The sequence below is a fragment of the Rhamphochromis sp. 'chilingali' genome (assembly GCF_963969265.1).
Source record: "Rhamphochromis sp. 'chilingali' genome assembly, chromosome: 4".
Lineage (NCBI taxonomy): Eukaryota > Metazoa > Chordata > Actinopteri > Cichliformes > Cichlidae > Rhamphochromis > Rhamphochromis sp. 'chilingali'.
In genome coordinates, this window is record NC_137948.1 from 35,009,158 (window position 1) to 35,017,652 (window position 8,495).

At 40.8% G+C, this 8,495-nt stretch overlaps 1 long non-coding RNA gene across 1 annotated transcript; it reads left to right on the plus strand.

Annotated features, from left to right (window-relative positions):
• The first annotated feature begins 231 nt into the window (after positions 1–231).
• Positions 232–6,659, plus strand: LOC308395335. The gene is made up of 2 exons (XR_013971377.1): positions 232–2,176; positions 5,041–6,659. It is a non-coding gene; the product is annotated as an uncharacterized lncRNA (long non-coding RNA).
• The last annotated feature ends 1,836 nt before the right edge of the window (positions 6,660–8,495 follow it).

Genomic DNA, 8,495 nt, shown 5'->3' on the forward strand with positions numbered 1-8,495 from the left:
GACTTTGCTCCTGGCAGCACAAAGTATTTATGTAAAAAAGAGAGGGAGCGACCGCTCCACAGCTGCGCGGGTTCACGCGAGCGCGGTCACGCGGGTTTAACGCGGACCTGAGCCGTGCGGTTAATCGCAGGCTTATAAATGGAAGAGATTCAAATGTTAGAAGTTTTCAGAAAACACACCAGCCTTGAAGAGCGTGTGGAGACCATAGACGTAATTGAGGTGGATAGTTGTTAAAAGTAATCTACATTACGCTTGTGGTTGCTCAAATTCAGTACAATGACATATGAGGTGAAGTGATATAGATAAATATTTAAACTAATGAAGTGCATAGAGGCACTTGACCTGTGTGGAAGACTGTCGTCTTATTATGAACCATTGTTGAGATGTAGAGCACACCTGTGAAAACAACTAATATGCTGAACCCTGTATGAAACATCTAAAAGTACATGATGGAGAAGCTGTGTTGAATATGAAAGTGTAAGACTTTGCCGCTGTGGGCAGAGCAACTACTGTGTGATGTTGCGTTGCAGTTTTTTTTTTTCTGAGCTGATGAGCAAGCTACACATTATCAGATCGAGAGCTGTCTGAGAACTACTCAAAGAGAGGGAAACAGCGCTATGATAACTGTGATAACTGGAGTGTGCAGCGTTTCCATGAGCAGTTTTCCTGAATCTTGACTCTTGTGTGTGAAGTGTTCATAACATCAGCATCATGTTTTTGTTTATTTGTTTTGTTGGGTTGAAAATAATTAAATAAACATGTGATCATGCCTATGGATCACCATGGCACATATCTCCAGCCATATGATTTATTTATGCAGGTGACAAAGTGAGTGTGAATGTGTCTGACATCACAGTGTTTTTGTGCACTGTGCAAAAGTAATTGCCTTTGATTGTGAGTGACAGCGGTGATTTTGCAGGTCGCCAGCTATTGTAAAAAAAAAAAGAGTGAATAAGAGGGAGAATTTATATTGTAGAAAAAAAATAATCATAGGAAAAAGGTTTTGTGTTGATCAACCAAAAAAACAACTATAATTTCATTTTCTGCTTTTAAGAAAGGATTGTTCACAAAAACACAGAGCGAGAGAGAGAGAGAGATATGTGTTGATTAAGCAGTGATGATAATAATGAAAATGTCTTAGTTGTCACTTTCAGGTGAAAAGCAGACCTGAATCAATTTTCCACATGCAGCGGTCGGAAGAAAAGTTATAGTTTAACAATTGGAAACGTTCAAGCCAAGTTTCTGGCTGACTTATTTACAGCACGATCTGTCTCAAAACTCTCACTCGTCCCTGAAAAAACCTGATCAGCAGCGGCAGTATCGGAGCAGAGGCTGCAGAAGCAACCTAACAAAGCATCAGAGAAGAAGAAAAGCAAACCCATCTTCCTGTCTGATTGGATGAATTCCACGGAAGGGCGAGCAAGATGGCGGCGTGAAGAAGAGTTTTTGTTCGAGCGCTTAGCACGAGACACTTATTTGACGTCTTTCTGGCTTTCGGGACTTTTTTGGAGATCAGCGCGCTAAGCTTGCTGGATCTGAGGCCAGGTTCTGCGGCGGCAGCATGTCGAAATGCTCAGAAAGGACTGAGTGACTCGGGCAAGCCACATGCGGCTAGCATGCTGGCTAGCGACCATAGCTACATGAAAGAAATGGACCCTTCATGATGCGCTCAACGTGCCGGCGCTGTGGTGGGAAAGGCTCCATCATAAACACGCCCTGCGCCCTGTGCAGAGGTTCAGGCCAAGAAGAAGAAGACGACGACTTCCAATCCCAAGAAGGTCGGCCCCAGCGTGGGCGAGCTGATTGTGAAAGCCGTGGCCGCTTCCAAGGAGCGCAACGGCGTGTTCGCAGCCGCTCTCAAGAAGGCTCTGGCTGCCGGAGGCTACGATGTGGACAAGAACAAGGCCCGTGTCAAGACCGCCATCAAGAGTCTGGTGGCGAAGGGCACTCTGGTGCAGACCAAGGGCACCGGGGCCTCCGGATCCTTCAAGATGAACAAGGTTACTGAGAGCAAAGCTAAGACGCCCGCCGCGGCCAAAGCCAAGAAACCGGCAGCAGCTGCTAAGAAGTCGCGCAAGAAGGCAGCAGCAGCACTTCAGCTACTAGACAGGACAAAGCTGAAGGAGAACTGCCGGGACTGTTGAAGTGGGAGAGGACAACAGAGTGAGAAGACTAGGTGAGAACACAGGAATTATTTAATGTGGGAAATCAAAATTTGGGTTAGCAAACCTGGGGAAAAGAAAACTGACTGCTTAAGTTGGAAAATTGAGAAGGAGTCTCAAACACTGCAAAAATAGAAACATACAAAATCACACACACAAGCACAACATGCATTAACCCTACTAACACAAACACAAGAGAGCTCATGAAGATTAGACAACATCTTAAGCGTGTGAGTCTGTTTATCATCTTGTCCAAGTCACTCAGTGTGATGCAAAAACCAGTGGACTCATAGCACATTAGTTACAGAATGATCAAATAATAGTAGAGAAGTGTGTAGGACAGGCAGCTTTAAGAACATGCTCTGCTGGAGATGCAGCTCCACACACATGCAATGAAAATTAGCTTGTCATCTTTCATCAGTGTTAAAATAGTGTCAATTTAGCAGACACTTGTTATCAAATGCTGAATTTATCCAATGCAAAAAAAAAAAATTGACTCTCTAGGTTGCAGGACAACAGTTTAACTTTTGTGGGGAAAAAAGATTCTGGTTTGAACAACCAGTGATCAGACAATAAATTTAGTTGTTAATATAGTAAATTGGGAGAAGCTTCCTGCTTGATTGATGCAGCACAAGTTTACTATAAATTTACTGTATGAGGGAAATTCTCTTTTAGTGATAACTTTTTGAACATGCTTTTCTGTTGTCCTGTCAACTTAGTGGGTTAATAGCTGATATGCAAATTAGTTGATCGTTCTTAGATTAATGAAAGGTGATTGAATTCTAGCACGAGTGAATGAGATGTGTTGGAGTTTGTTAGAGTGGAGACTCTAAAACACTGAGTTTCCTGTTTTGATGTGCGAGTGAATTCTGTATCTAGATACACAACTCTGAATACGTCAGAACAAACTTTTTTGTGAAGTGCATGACAGCATGTCACATGTTTTATGATGACGGGAACAGGAAAACTGAATAAAATAGATCTGTGGCCTAAATGAGTGAAGAGCACAGACCTGGTGATTAAACTCATAGCTAATAAGACATTAGGCTTATGTGTGTGTTGTGCAGCTGATGGTTGATTTGGAGTGAATCTAGCTGATGATTTTTCTTCTGTTGTGAAGTCGAGCTTGCCGATTAGTATAATGGTATGATTTACCCTCCTGAGATGAGGAGCTTGTGTCATGACTTAACAAGGCCTTTTTATTTTGATACTTTCACAGTGCACTGAGAGTTTGGTTTGATAATCTCTGTTATTTTTCATTTTTATCTTTTGAACAGGCACTGATTTTGTTTGTCGATTTCTTTTCTTTAAGCAGATCTGCACGTCGGGAATTAAAAGTGCTATACGACCTGTCGAGAAAGTCGTTACAAGTGAGTTCTCCACATTAAAATGGGCTCTGGAGAAAGCCACTTATTGGGACAATATTAAATAAAAGTCCCGGCCTAAAACGGATACAGCGATGTAATCTGATCTAGAAGTTCTTTTTCTTTTTGAAATGACGTCATTTTGCTGAGAGTGGAAACTGAATGCGACGACAGGTTCCACTATCAGCAAAGAAAGAAAGAATGCATGTATGAATGTATGAGTGAAAGAGGAAAAAAAACTGACTAACTGGTAAAAGCTGACAAGACTTTACTGATGTAACACGACTCAAAGTTAACCCCCACCTGACAAAGGTGGATGAATTTATGTGTTTTTGTTACAGGAGCAGAAAGATGACAGCAACATTCGAGGTTGCATGATGATTTAACTTGTGAAATGCCATTTTCTGTGTCTGTGCATTTACCAAAGGTGTTATTCCCTACCTTGTGTTGCTCACAGACATTACTGTGAGAAAGTGTACACACCTGCGCAGCGCTAACATTTACATTTCTTTTTACAGCAGATGATTAATCATGTGTTTGATCATGTGGTTTATAAGAGGATTAGTTGATGTTTTTTTTTTTTACTATAGGATTTTTGGGTTTATATGTGAATGACATTCTTTCCACGAGAAGGGATGGTTGACTTTATGGTCTTTTTTATGGCACCTCTAGAATCTGTTGACCTGTGTCTGACCTCCGTCTGACCACAGTCAATGTGTATTGCTAATGTTTGTTTCTTTGAGAATGCTGTAGTAGATTCAGCTGAAGCGGACAAGTGACATGAGTAAAACAAATAAGAGATTACGGTATTTATGGAATAGTTTATTATGGGCTCATTTGCTGGCCACTTTTGAACCCATAATAATATATGAGTGGAGTGACCTTGCTTAAGAGTAGTCACTGATTACATTAATGTTGACTGAGTACATGGGATGATCCATGTCTGAGGCAAATTATGGAAATGATTGTAGTTTACTGAGAAAACCTGCACATGACACTTGTCTTGCTGATGTTGAATGCTTATTACTCTTATGATACAATTGTTTACAGGTATGAAGTTTGATTTCACTTCCAGATTTTTCTTTCCAGGCCGTGATGGTGTGTATGCAGGCTCCTGGTGGAGCCAGGTGTTAAGCAAACTTAATATGCAAGACACACTAACATCTTTTATTGCAGGGTTACGGAGCTACTCCGGACGAGATGCCCTGATGTTGCCTGGGACATGATCTAGCTAATCTTTTTCTGTAAGACAGGGATCCAGGTTTGATGAGTTGACGCGTGGGGGTGCCCATGCGTCAAGAGGAGGGGTCCAGGAATTAACATTAAACAAGGTTTACTATTATTGTTGCAGTGATTTGTGTGATTAGCCGTTTATTTACAAGTATTAAATCTATGCAAGTGGTGCATCCATGTTCAGATGAGGCTTTGATGGCCTATAAGTGAAGTTCACTGAACTAAAGAATGTGGTTTGATGATTGTTGACATGCTCTCCAAATAGAAGTTTTTCTTTTTAGCAAGGGAATACAGGTGCAGCAGTAATCTCCTGAGAAATCTTCAGAGGCCCAGTGAGAAGCGTGAACCATTCCAGGCATAGCCGACAGCCAGGCAGTGGTTGAGGTCAAAGGTCAAGCTGGTTGGGGCCCATCATGAGATCAGACTTTGGAGCCACAGCAAGGACCATGAAACTGCGTTGGAATGAGAGCTGTGCCAAAAGGGCTTTCCAGAGGCCAACAGAGGAGATTGTGGACAGCAGACGGGCACCTGAAGGATGAGGGGAGCGTGCCAAGCTCCATCGACAGCGCAGAGGGAGTCTAAGGATGACATCATGATTCTGTGAAAGCACAGGAACCAGAAGCTGTGGTGGTGATGACAGCAGTTTCCTATGTGCATATGATGACACTCTGAAGGCTGCTGGGATCATAACAGCAGTAAGACAACGGAACCCTGCACCCTTTCCACAGAGGTGTTTCTCTGCAGAGCGTGGACAATTAAGGAGTCATAAATATCCCCCTCACAGGACGAAGGCTTGAATGAGGTGATGGGGGTTGGTGGAGGCCATAAAACTAGGGTGCTGAGAGGTCTGCAGCTTTGGAAATAGCTGAGACCCATGTTGACAAACAACAACACTAACTGGTATGTTTGAATGTTTATTCTACATACATTTGGACTCTGGTCCTATGGACAATGAAACAACTGGAAGAGACATTATGACGTCCTGCAGAACTCAAACCACCCTGCAGAGAGACATGTGATGTGCACACCTGGAGGAAGCACCACCAAGCTGAGATGTGTTTGAAAATGTTACTTTCTTAGTTTCACTATTAAATCAACAATTTCTTTGGTTGCTCGTAAGATGCAGTTTGCCATGAGATGAGCTCAATGAATGGGATAACTGCTAATACATTTATTAAACTGTGTATCTTTGCAATAATTTAGGGTGATTTGACATATGCTGAGTATAAAAATGTTTGCATTGAAACTGTCAGACATGAGGTATTCATAACTGGGAACTTTCTAGCATAAAGGTCAAAAACGGGGGAATGTTAGAGTTTGTATTGTTGATTGTCATTTATGCTTAGAAATATTTAACCATAGATGCTTAGAGGTGTATAATCAATTGTGTAGTGATAAGTTGTGTGATCTTTAACAGGCTACAGAGGCTTGGTGTGCATTCCACACCTACATCCTGGGAGCATGAGAGAGGTCATACCTTCTCTTATTGTTTTATGGTAGGATTAACGTAATTACGTCTGTTCTAGTCTAAGTGCTTTTTGTGTATAAATGAACTGCTGGACTTCCTTACTGTGTTATCTAGGATGAGGGGGGGTCTACCCTCTTCCTGACCAAGGATGTTTGCTTGTGTGCTTTTATGACCCTTTGATCAGCAGTACCCGACACACACACACACACACACACACACACACACACACACACACACACACACACACACACACACACACACAGGCAAGGTACTCTTTGTGTGTATGTAGACGTCACATGTTAATGAACCTATGCATATTCATGTAACCTCAATAAAAGGACAGTGGTACGGGAGAACGGACGAGAGCAACTGGGGTCAAGTGAAGGAACGGCACTCTGTCCGGTCTCTCCCGTGCACGAGTAACATGAAGAACTTTGCCTATTTGTGTCTTGCTTAGCAGTGTAATTATATTGTCTTCAACGTTCCAGCGGATGGGTTCAAGCTACAAACCTATCACGTACATTCATGATAAAGTAAATACCACAACACAACATGGACAGTAAGAAGTAAACTGAATTGTCTTAGAACTTATTATATTCTTTAAGCTTAAAAGCAACACCCAGGATTAGACTGTTTGTGTTTTAAGCCTTTTATTCAAAGCTAGTATGTGTCAACACTTCTTTCTGCCAGCAGCATTATTGAAGTGACACTTTAACGACACTTTACCTGCTGATGCTTCACATCACAATCTTTATGACGAAAAAGCTCAGATGTCTGTGCTGTCACTTGTTATGAAAATGGACAGAACCTGGGCTCAGGCTTCCTCTTCTTCTTTCCTTCCTCTTTAATAATAACCATAGATCAGTAAAATAGCCATATTTTTAAACAAATGATTGTGATGAAGAGAATTTTTTTTCCAGTGTGCATGAACTCAAAATCTTTTAAGTTTAAATCTTTTTTGTTTACCAACAACTGGGCAAATCCAAACTTGATGTACCAGGTCAACTCAGCTCCTGTCTTGACCTCCCCTCTGCCGAGCGTACACACACACACACACACACACACACACACACACACACACACACACACACACACACACACACACACACACACACACACTGTATCATCATAAATGCCATGATATCTTTCTTGTTCAAATAGTTTATTCACTTAACAAAGAGGTAGCTCGGAAACTCAGTAAGAAGGAGGAAAAATAGTTTAAGGACACTTTCTCAAATAAAGAGGATTTCATCATCTTTCTGTTCATAATACAGGCTAAATAAAAGAAGAGATACATCAGAAACAAATCAGTAGATCCAGAAATTATAGAGGCAAACTCTTTTCAGCTGTAGAGGTACACTTCATGCACTCATTAGCCTACAGTTCAAATGCCTGTGTTAGGGTGCATTGTTTCAGTTTCATTGAGTCTTCTTGCAGTTACATGATAATTATTATGCTGGAGTGATCAAAGCTCATAAACATCTGAGTTACACAATGAGTCTTTCAAATGTGTGGAATATCCCAGCTGTAACCTTTGCTTTCAGTTTGGTTAAATTCATCATTCAGATCACAGACTAAGCAACAAGTACAGTAGGTCTTCCACTCCACAATTAAAAATAGCAACACTCATGTAAGGCTTTATTCTCCATAGAGTCAACATAAAGCAACATTAAATAACGGATCTTTCATCTGAAAAAATTACAGTTTGTATAAATTTACACCGAAGACCAAAATACACACACATACATAAAACCCATAAATCACTAAAACCTATTAAAACACATGGAAAATTACCTCATTTGTTGTGCTATTCAAAGATGTGTATGTGTGTGTATTCAGGCCAAGTCATAAAGAAAACAATAGAGGTCAATATACTTTATGTTCTACAGTCGCTGCAGATTAATGAAATATAGTGGAAACCTGAAGATCCTAGGTATAGTAGTTTGTGGGAAATAAATACAGTGAAGTGACCATTTAGCTCTTGTGGCATGAAACTGCTTAGTGCATTATTATTTGCATTTCTACAATATGATATTTGTTTAATAATTGATTAATTTAGTGCATAAAATAGTTGATAAATAAAATGTTAAATATCTAATCATCATATCAAAAATCATATATTTGGAGGGAGTGTCTTTGACACATGCTGACTGCATTCTTCTTATAACCAGAACAGGAAGTGACATCAGAGGAGAACAAGAGTGAGCAGTTTGGTGAAAGGAACAGGAAGGATGAAGAAGAGGTGAACATCCACACAGTTTAAAAGGA